We start from the raw sequence: 11,507 nt of genomic DNA on the forward strand, positions 1-11,507 counted from the left end.
TGGGAACAATGGAGGAAATCAAAATTGTCGCCATTTTCTGGATTTGGTTAGCGCCACCTTCATCTGCAGGATGCATCTTATTTCAGCCAATGAAAACCTGCACCGAACTTCCCGGTGCTCCACCCATTCCTTCTGGGTCCGCCCACAGCACCGACTTCCCGGTGCTCCACCCATTCCTTCTGGGTCCGCCCACAGCACCGACTTCCCGGTGCTTCCACCCATTCCTTCTGGGGTCCGCCCACAGCAACGTTCTCTATACATTCTGCCACTTGTTATTTTTAATGAGTTTGCTGCCAGGAAGATGTTCAGAAGGGCGCATGCTTGGAGCGGGAGGAGCCGGCATGTGAGGCTTGTCCTTAGAAAGCTGGCTTTATGATCCCATTGCTTGGCTTTGGTGTCGTTGGGGAATTCATGTTGGGGTTTGGGTCTTTTTTTGTTTGTTTTATTGTTTAAATGTTTATTAGTTATTTTCTTTATTTACATTTCAAATGGTATCCCCATTCCTCATTTCTCCTCTGAAAACCTCCTCCCCTGTCCCCCCTCCTCTAACCCACCCACTCCCGCTTCCCTGCCCTGGCATTCCCCTGCCCTGGAGCAATGAGCCTTCATGGGACCAAGGGCCTCTCCCCTCCTTGATGCCCAACAAGTCTTATCACTATTCCTTCAGGTATCTCAGGCTTCAGTGTTGGTCCCCCCACTACCACACATACACACACACACACACACACACACACACACACACACACACACACGAATGTATCTCACTCACCCTTGTGTGTTTTATGTGTGTGTGTGTGGTATATGTTTGTTGTATGTGTTGTGTGAGTATGGTGTATGTGCGGTGTATGTGTGTGGTGTATGTGTGTTGTGTATGTGTGGTGTGTGTGTGGTGTGTATATTGTGTGTATGTGGTTTTTGTGTGGTATGTGTGTGGTGTGTGTGTGTGTGTGGTGTGTGGTGAGTGTGTGTGTATGTGTGTGGTGTTTGTGTAGTGTGTGTATGTGTGGTTGTGTGGTAAATATGTGTGGTGTTTGTGTGTGGTGTGTGTTGTGTGTGGTGTGAGTGTTGTGTGTGTTTTGTGTGTGTGGTGTCTGTGAGATGTGTGTGGTGTATGTGTGTGGTGTGTGTGGTGTGAGTGGGTGTGTGTGTTGAGTGTGTGTGTTGAGTGTGTGTGTGGTATGTGGTATTGTGATGTGTGTGGTGTATTTGGGGTGTGTGTGTGGTATATGTGTGATGTGTGTGTGATAAGTGTGTGGTGTGTGTGATGTGTGTTTGTATGTGGTGTGGTGTAATGTGTATGGTATGTGTGGTGTGTGTGTGTGTGGTATGGTATGTGTATATATATGTGTGTGTGTGTGTGTGTGTGTGTGTGTACAACTGCATGTGGAGGCCAGAGGCTGTCGTTACTCAGGAGAGTGTAGCATTTTATTTTGAGGAAGGGTCTCCCACTGGCCTGGAACTTTCTGAACAGGCTTGACTAGAGAGCCTCAGGGCCCACGTGTCCTTGCCTCTCCAGCACTGGGATTGCAAGGATGCACTTGCTCAAGTTTTCATCCTTGATGATGAGAAGTAATTTGACAGTATTATTAAATTTTGAAAGCTTAGATAATGAGTTCGCATGCGTGCATGGCCATGTATGTCTGTTTATGAATATGTGTGCCTCTAGAAATGCATGTGCTATAAACATATGTTATATGCATGTATTTGGATGTGTTAGACCAGAACTTTTTTTTTTTAAATCATTAGGGTGACTTAGCATTTGTAGTGGCTGGTGCAAACTCTTGTAGCAGGAAAGTGTCATTTTGATACCATTTGTCAGATTTCCAGTCCAGGGCAAACTGTGGGACCCCTTTAAGCTCCTGTCTCTGCATGGTCAAAGTAGGTCAAAGTAGGTCAATGGTGTCTCCCTTGTAGAGCAGAGAGATGCCTGCTCACCTGGATCCCAATCCCAGTATGCCAAGTACAGTCCTAAGCAAAATAATCACAGCTATTTCTAATCTATGTGTACCTATGTCTGCCTTTAGAATAGTGACTTCTTCATAAAAATTTAAAGAAAAACTTTGAAAATTAAAAAAATATTACCCAGATAGTACTATCAATGCCTCCTTGGGTCCTTTCCACTCCCTCCCCTGCCTCTCCCTCCCCTGCCTCTCCCTCCCCTGCCACTCCCTCCCCTCCCTCCCCCTAACTTTCCTTCCCCAGTCCATTCACTCCAAAACCATCATTCCCATGGGGAATATGTGTGGGGGCACCCTTCAGCATCCAGAGCAGTGGCACTGTCATCCCAGGAACAATGGGCTCAGTGCTAGACTCAGCCCCCCATCTCTTCTGTGTTTAGTGACCACTGCCCATCTTAATGTCCCCAGGGAGGACCTGCCAGGTCAGCTGTGTGTCTGTGTCTTTATCCCCTAATGACTCCCCTTCCAAGTTCTAGATCTGTCAAAGCATCTCTCTTTCCCAATTCTTTTTATTGTCTCCTGTAGGAAGAATGGGCTATGTTGACATTATTTTCAGATGGTGTCAATGTGACAGGAGATAGATGACCTAGGAGACAAACCTCTGGTCATGTCTGTGAGAAAGTTTATAGACTGGGATAATAAGATAAGAAGCCTTCTCCTAATTGTGGATGGTACGGTGCCATGGGCTGGGGTCCTGGACTGAGTATAAAGGAGAAAGCAAGCTGAGACCCGGCTTCATTGTTGATACAATGTTGAAAGAATGTGGATGCACTGTTGATACAATGTTGATACATTGCCTTTAGTTCCCATGCCTTCCCCGGCTTTGATGGACCATGGCCTTGACCTGTGAGACAGAATAAAGTTTTCCTTCTCTTAAGTTGCTTCTGTTAGGTATTTTATTACACAAACGAAAAGTAACTAATACAGAGTACAGAAGATACGATACCCTACTAATAACCTCTTAACAGAACTAGCTTTCCAGACATGCTCTGAGCTCAGTTACCACTGCATACATTTTCCTTTCAAGGAAGTCTACCAACAGGAACTCATCGAGATTAGCAAGAGAAATGCTGCAGCAGGAGGATGAAACTGGAATTGTACGTGTGTATTTAAACACAGTCACTGTCCTGTCCAAAGTGATTGAGTCCCAGCTCACAGGCCCTGGGCCTTGGTTTCCTCTTTTGGGAGTAAGCAGTATTGGGACTTTCGTAGCTCCTTGGGCCACAGGAAGTAGATGAATTCTAAAGGAGTCAGGGTTTGCCTAGTCTGGCTTCCTCTCGCTTACTCCTCTATACGACCGCTCTCAGTGAGAGATAAAGGATGGTTACCAACTCGTGATTTATAGATGGGGCCCCCAATCCAAGTCAGTCAAAGATACACGGGGAGACGTCCCAGTGAGAGGCAGGCAGCATCAGAGACACATTCCAACCCTCTTCTTGACCCATTTGTACCCACCTACATGGGGCTGAAGGGTCCTTCCTTTTTATTTCTTCCAGCTTAAGATGTTTCTGAGTCTAAACTGGATGATAAATTAAAGGATGAAAAACAGAGAATTTAAAAAAAAAAAGAAAGAAAAAAGAGCACTCATACCCAAAGTGGTTATGCATAAAATGTCTGTGGGATGAATGGAATTCTTTCAAACTGGAGCCCCAGATGCAGATCCCCTCCTAACACTGGTGCTGAGAAATGCTACTCTGAGCATGTGTTGGCAGTTAGCAAGTCCTGCCTTTAACCCTCTTTACTAGAGGCTGCCACTAGGCAGCCAAACTAAGCAAATGATACTGCACGGGGTGGGAGTGGGGTGGGGTTGCCCTCTGGCCTTGACCTGGTCCAGAACAAAGGCCGTCACTTAAGATCTATAAAGCTGGGGCTCAGCCCTCAGCTCTGCCTTGCTCAGTAATTTTACATGAATAGCAAGGATTACTGGGAAAGTGGTTGAAGGGCTGGCTGGCCAGGTCCACCACCATACAGTGGGCAAGGACATCGGGTGGGCGAATCTAACCAAGACAGAGACTCATTAAGCAGGGGAAAGATACATTTCTATACTTATTAAAAATAAACAGATAAAACCCCCAAACAAGGACCAGAAAATTGGATGGGGTGCTGCGGCTTAATGGCTTTAATATGAAAAAGACTTAGAGATTATTAGTTGACTGTGGGGTTGGCCCTATTCAATATTGGGATGCGCCTGATAAAACAGAAATGAAATAAGATGTGAATTCTGGTTGTTTTAGGAGGAAATGTGCATTTAATGAAGGAAGAGATTGTGTAACTTTCTGTTTTTGCAATAAAATGATGTGAATAGCAGAAACTCCTGATCTGATGGAAGGAGAGAGGCAGCTTCTCTCTTTACTGTGCTTTCCCCAAATGTCAAGAACTGTGGTCCAGCAGAGAAAACGTGACCAGATGAACCCTAGAGGGGATCTGCTACAAGGTGTCTGGACAGAACGTCAAAGCCATTAAAAGTAGGGAGAGACAGACCAGAGGACACTGGAGAGACAGACAGATCAGTCTAGTCATGTTCCTTGGTGCTACCCTGTAGTTACGGTAAGAGAATCTGGGTAAAGAGTTATGGGGCCTCCCTCTGCCTCTGTCCTTCTGGGGGTGGGGTCTGGGACCCTTTAGTCCCCGCCCCAGGCCCCCACACAGTTCCAGCTCATGCCACCATTTTTGTTTGGCACCTGCACCAGCAGCACCAGTTGCTGCCTCAGATGAGGGAACAGGGCCGGGGTGTGCGGGTGCTCCCTTTACACCCCTCTGATCTGCCTGAGATGTTGTCAAACATCAATGAGAATCAGTAGGAAAATGGGCCTGAGAGCTGGTAAGAGGATGCTGTCCCCAGTGGCACCATGACATCATCACATACCCCACATCAAGCTTACCTGCATATTTCATAGGCATCTAAATGGTCAAGCCTAGGCTGTTTAGGGTTTGTTGTTGTTGTTGTTGTTGTTGGTGGTGGTGGTGGTGGTGGTAGTGGTAGTGGTGGTGGTAGTGGTTTTTTTTCTTTTTGCCAGTTGAAAGCCATTGGATTCCATTCATTCTTCAATGTATTTTTTTAAGGTCATGGCTCATTCAGCAGCACATAGTTATTGGAGGGTTTCATTCTTCTTGACTACTGTTGCAGGTAACAAAGTAGAAAAGTGAGAGGTTGGTCACAAAGGGGAACTAAACACTATGAAAACTAATCTGCATCGTCAACTTGACCTGGATTAGATGATTTAGGAGACTCCCCTTTGTCCTTGTATGTGAGAGTGTTTCCAGAGAGAGAGAGAGAGAGAGAGAGAGAGAGAGAGAGAGAGAGAGGGAGAAAGAGAGAGAGAGAAAGAGAGAACCAAGAAAAGAAAATCCATCCTGAACATGGGCATCATCATCCCAAGACCCTGGGTCCAGACTGAACTGGGAAAAAAGCACAGAGCTCTGATGACTACCCTTTTCTGCTTCCTGACTACAGATGTGATGTAGCCAGCTGCCTCACACTTCTGCCACCACGCCTTCCCTCCACCACAGACTGTGCCCTCCAACCATGAGACAAAACACACCCTCCCTTCCCTAGGTCACTCTTCTCGGGCATCTTGTCACAGCAACAGTAGCAATCACAACAAGGTAACACACACAGTAACTGCCTTGATGACTATGGAAACATTTCTCCTCTTTTGTGCTCAAGGTCTCCACAGGCATGTCCCAAGTGGATTCTTAATTGTTCTTCTCAGACCTCTCCATTCCAGGAATTATTATCCTTCAATATTGCTGAAGAGGACGGGTACCTCTGGGAGCAATAGTTGATAATAGTTGCATCTCAGCGTCGTCTTAAGCCCTTGTTAGTGGATGCAAGGACAGGGAAGAAGGAGTGAGGTTCTGTGAAGGTGCCTGCAGCCATGGTCCAGCCAGATAATCCATTGCCAAACAAAGTGTTAGAGGCAGGACCTACTGCCAGGGGACCCAGTCACTGCCCCAGAAGGCTCACTTGCGTAAAGTCAGGGAGAAGGGACCACTGCTATCCTTTGTAGCAGGAAGAAGGCTGGGAAGCAGCGCTGATGATGGGAGGCTTTGGATGGCTGCAGACATTGTGATGGACAGGGAAGCTCCCCATCCCTGCACGGATAGGAGAGATAGCGAGAAGTCAGGGCGCACTGGAGGAGGCTCGGGAGTTGGACCACGTACAGAAACATGTCAGGTTTTCAATTCTTCTATCTTGGAACCCTTAGGAGGTCTTGGCTTTGCAAAACAACATATTACCTCGGAATCTGAGTCTCCGAAATCCTGGCAGGGGGGCTGGTCCAGCCGGCACTGTTGCCATATGTGTTCAGAATCCCATGCACAATAATTAATTTCCATTCTGTAAAAAAATGAATAATTAATACCGCATCCCACGTCCATTGATCCAAACAGGAGTTGACATATATTAAGAGGCACACGATGCTGAGCAAACTTTTTAAAAGAAGCCATTTGATTAACAAAGCAACTTTTAAAAATCCCCTATCTTGTAGACAATAGGAATTGAACAGAGTCCAACAACAAGGGCAGGCTGAGCAGGGGGGCGTTGAATCTCGATGCAAAAAGATGGGGGAGCGGGAAGGCTGGGCTCTTCTGAAGTGGCTGGTGGGGGAGCTGGATAGGAAGGTGACCGATGCTCCAGGGAGGGGAGTCAAGAACAGGATGACAGCCTTGAAGGGGATTTCAGAGCCGAACGAATGGTCTACTTTTGAGTTTCTTTTTAATTGTGCTGAGAGAAACATGGGTGATTTCGATGGTGAAATAAGAGATGTTGAAACCCCTATTTCAGAAATGGCTCTTGGCAGATGCCAGCTCATGCATGCCGGAGAGTCTGTTGCCATGGTCATCCAGTCCCCATCCGATTCGAAGTTTCTCTCAGGAAGTCAGTTGATGGGCTGACTGCATGATAGCAACTTTGAGAAGACAAGGTGCACACACGTCTCAGATGCGCCGGTGACTTGATGAAGGGCCACAGGGCCCCTTTCTATCAGTTTCTCTGTGCAGTATATTATAATGGACTTGTTCGAACTTGCAAGATCGCTGCTAGGTGTTGGTGGCAGTGGCTCCAGCTACGTGGAGGACCATCGGCTGGAACGCTGGGAACGTAAAGCGCACCTGGAGAAGAGGGCTTCGGGGAAGCTCTTATTCTTCAGGTGGCGGGAATAGAACATCATCTGGTCCCAGACACAGTGAGGATGGTTGAGACCATAACACGAGCCTGGGTCTGTGAATCCTAGTCTAGACATGTTTTGGGGGTAGACTGCTTTTTTTTTTTATATATATATATATATAAGAAGATAGGCCTGGGTCTTTGGAGCAAGAGTGAGAAACTGTGAAGTTAAAGATTCCTTGGGATTCTGAAAGTTCCAAATCTATAGTACACTGAATTTTGCAAAGCGCAGTTGGGTACTGTGCAGTTAAGAAGGATTGTATGGGTTTAGCTCTATAAACGGAAGCATAGGCCTTGGGATGACGGAAGCAATGGATGCCTAGGGTACGTCAAGTATCTCTTGGGGTTGCACCTGGCTCTGTGCAGGGCGGCCTAGGTTTCCAAAAGGGCAGTGGGGAAAGGCCCACAGGGATGGGGAGTCACCTGACCTTGCTATATGTGGAAGGTTAAAGGTGCCCTTTGGTGGCCTAAAGATCAGCATTCCGAGGCCAAGATTGTGATATCTGCTCCCTGGAGGGTCCTACTATGTTTTCTGACTCACTTCCAAAAGCTAGAGAAGGGATTCCTGGAAGATAATACCTAGGAGGAAACTCTGATGGAGAAAGTATACTGTCAGAGAGATGTCACAGCCCACAGGGACAGAGAGCGGGGGGCCGAAGATGGGGAAAAACAGAGGGGGAAATGGCTACTCCTGGCACCTGCTATGGAAGAGACACAAACCACCATGTATTGGATTAAACAGAAGCTAGAGATCGAGAAGGGGATTCAGGGTAGCAAGGGAAAAGCAGGGTGCCGAGAATGTAGAAATAGTCAGAGATGACTGCCACTTCCTGGGCTGGGTTCAGATGCATCGAAGTGATACCCATGGGGGGCTGACAGAGTCAGGGGAGTTTTGGGTGCACAGAAAGAGCTCAGGAAACTTTAGTTCTGACACTGCTAGTGTGTGTGTGTGTGTGTGTGTGTGAACGCACACACATGCTTGCATTACATTGTACTGTTTTGTTTTCTTAGTGATTCCCTGGTCGAGAGTGCCTGAAAAAGCAGGTTCACTGTGCAAGGCAAGTGTGCTGCATCTACAGCATGGCCATGTGGACTCAATTACAGTCTCACAAACAGTGTATTGATTTTTTTCCTTCTTAAAGAGAAGAACAACACACAAGCCACAGTGTTGACAGAGCCCGGCAACCCCAACGAAGGACTCTGAATGATTAAAAATGTTAATGCTGCCCATCCAACCACTCTGGGTGGGAGATTGCACTAAACAGGGCCCTGCATTGTGCCCAGTGTCCTGGTGCTGAGTTACTTCGAGAAGCCTGGGTCTGAAGTGCACAGTGACTTGGAAATAATATTCACTAAAGCAGTGTGATGTCTCAGACAAATGTTAAAGCTAAACAAAACAATATAGAGAGACCTGCATGGAGGTAGTTTACGGGGATGGGAGGCTGTCTCATCGCCAAACTCAAATAAATCGTTCCCTGAACCATGGCCGTGTGTGCTGTTGGGCAATAGTGATGGAGAAAAGAAAGCCCTGATCGTGATCTTGGGAAAGGTCACAGGTTCTCTGGGACTTTATTTCTCTTCAGAAATATAAACCTGTACTAGGCAGTATGGAGAGTCCTTCAGCTCTGAAGAACATTTGTATCTATAAATACAAAATCTCTGCCCATGTGAAGAACACACACACACACACACACACACACACACACAGAGAGAGAGAGAGAGAGAGAGAGAGAGAGAGAGACAGAAAGACAGAGAGACAGAGATAGACAGAGAGAGATAGAGAAAAACACTAGAACCTATATACATAGACACACATAAAAAGACACAGACATATAGAGAGACGGACAGATAGACACAGAGACAGACATACACACAGACACAGAGACAGTCAGACACAGACACACATAGAAACACAGCCCCATACACACAACCAAAACCAGACAGCTGAAACCAGACACAGACAGACAGACATACAGACATATATAGAGATAGAGAGACAGAGACACAGACATAGACACACACATACACACACACATAATAAACACAGAGACAGAAAAATGTACATACTGACTGACCAACCGACAGACCAACAGACAGATACACACACACACACACACACACACACACACACACACACACACACACACACACCCTAAACACTGAGGACCTAAATCTCATTGAACACATTTTAACTTGACATAAAGCAAGAGTCCGGCTGGCTACTGGAGGGAGGGATGGGCATGTGGCTCTTGGGTGCACATACAACCCAGACTGCAGACAGTGCCCATGAGTGCCTGCTCTGAGGGCGGCCCTTGGCTTTGGAGGAGTTTGCTATTTCTCTGAGATTAAACCCATCAAGCTTGGGACCTTCCACTCTGGCTAGCTTTTAATAGCACTGTATTTTAGCAGAGTGTTTTTTAAAATCCCTTTAAATAACAGAAAAACACGTTCTTTAAAATAAAGGGAGGGTAGGAGCCTGCTGCCGCTGAGTGCTGGGTGCTGGTGGCAGAGAAATGTGGAAGGCATTTAACTTGCGCTCCTAGTTCTCATCAAAGATCCATGGCTCACACACGACAGCTTCTTTGCATTAAAATCTGTGACTGTAAAGTTTCAGAGGGAAACGTTGATCTTCCCTTTGCATGTTAACCCTTCACCCCCATGCACGGAGACTCTGAACCGCCCCTTCCAGTCTTGCTCTGTTCTAGTGTTCCTTTCCACCCCTAAACAGGGTTCCAGGCCTCTGGCCTCTAACTCTGAAAGGTCTCCCGCCTCCCGCTCAGGCAGGCTCAGAGTAGGCAGACAGGAAGGGTAGCTGAGAGTCCTTGAGAGGAAAGCCCCCCTCTCTCTGGACAGCTCTGAGGCTGGGGCAATCTCCAGACCCACTGCCATAACTGGACATGTATTGTCCCAGATGGAGACTCATCACAGGGACACCGAACTGAGCATTTGGGAGAAAAATCCTTGGTAAATGCATTTTTCACTTCTGGCTTTTCTTTTCTTAAAAAAAATGGCAAAAATGAACATACCACAAGGCTTACCATTTTAACATTTTAAAGTGTACAGTTCAGAATGTTAAACAGTCATCATGTCTTCCATCTCAAACAGAGACCGTCACCATTAGAATCCATTCTCTCTCCCCTATTCATAGAACCAAACTCTTCTCAGGCCTACAAATGAGGCTCCTCTAGGCAGCATACATAGTACATGATGGGATTCCACATAACTTGTCTTCTTTCTGTGGCCAAGTTTTGTTCATTCACTGGGCATCCTGTCGCCAAGCTAGACCATGTTTTGGCATAGTCGTCTCTTTTAAGGATATTCTACTACACGGATATGCAACATGAGTTTATCAGGTTTGCCTCTGATTTTTGGCTGTTGTAAATGATACTACTACAGGTGAAGGTATGTGAATGCAGGTCCTACCTAGTACTGCCAGTACTTTAAGCTGCAATGCTTTAGGCTGCATAGCCAGAGGAGCATTGTCTGGCCACATGAGAAGTCTTGTTTAGCTTTATGAAGATCTCTAACAATGAAAGTTGACCTACGAGTCTTGGGATCAGGTGCAAAGATGTTGTGTGAGAATCTTCACAGTGGTAACTGGGGCTAAAGGGCTTCAAGAGGTTTCAAGGACTTTTCTCCCTGACATGGGAATACTTGTTCAGATCCATACTGGTGCATTCGGCTCCAGCAGGATTCATTTTTGTCTCGTTCGAGTTTTCTGGAACATGAGATGCCAGGAGAGCCCTCTGACAGAGCTCCCACAGAGATCGTTTGGTGTGCTGTGAGAGCAAGTAGGCGAGAGCTTCCAAGCTCTGGAGACCTGCCCCAGATGCCCACGTCCTGAATCAGCCTCCTTTTCTTCCAAGCTGGGGTCTGGGCATAAAAAACATGAGCCTTCCGGACTTCAAGTGACAGGGTCTGGCAGTCGGGGACAGAGATGTTTTGCTCCTGTCCCGAGGTAAGCTTGAACCTAAGTAGCCAACGATGAGGCTGAAGCTCAGATCTGTACTCTGGGACTGGGGAGTACCTGCCCTTAGAATGCAGTATTGTATCCCTGGATTCAGTTGTTCTCTATGGAATGTCAAACACCATCTTCCCAGGGCAGCCATGAGGACCCGCGGATGGTTTGTGCAGTGTTCGCCTGGTGCTTGGCATGGATGTGCATTGGCTGGATCCCTGGCACAGGCTTGGGCTGTGGGAACACTGGAGAATACTGCTGTCTCCTGCAGGGTGCTTAACAGCAGGACCACATCGCCTTATAGGAGCCATCAGGAGTCTCAGAGAACTGTGCAAGGTTTCATGGTGAATTCCTGTGTCTGCATGGCTCTCACTGAAGTGTTTGCCTTCTTCCAGACTCCTGGCGTGGGGAGGTCACTCCTGAG

This window comes from Apodemus sylvaticus, chromosome 6 (assembly GCF_947179515.1).
Source record: "Apodemus sylvaticus chromosome 6, mApoSyl1.1, whole genome shotgun sequence".
Taxonomy (NCBI): domain Eukaryota; kingdom Metazoa; phylum Chordata; class Mammalia; order Rodentia; family Muridae; genus Apodemus; species Apodemus sylvaticus.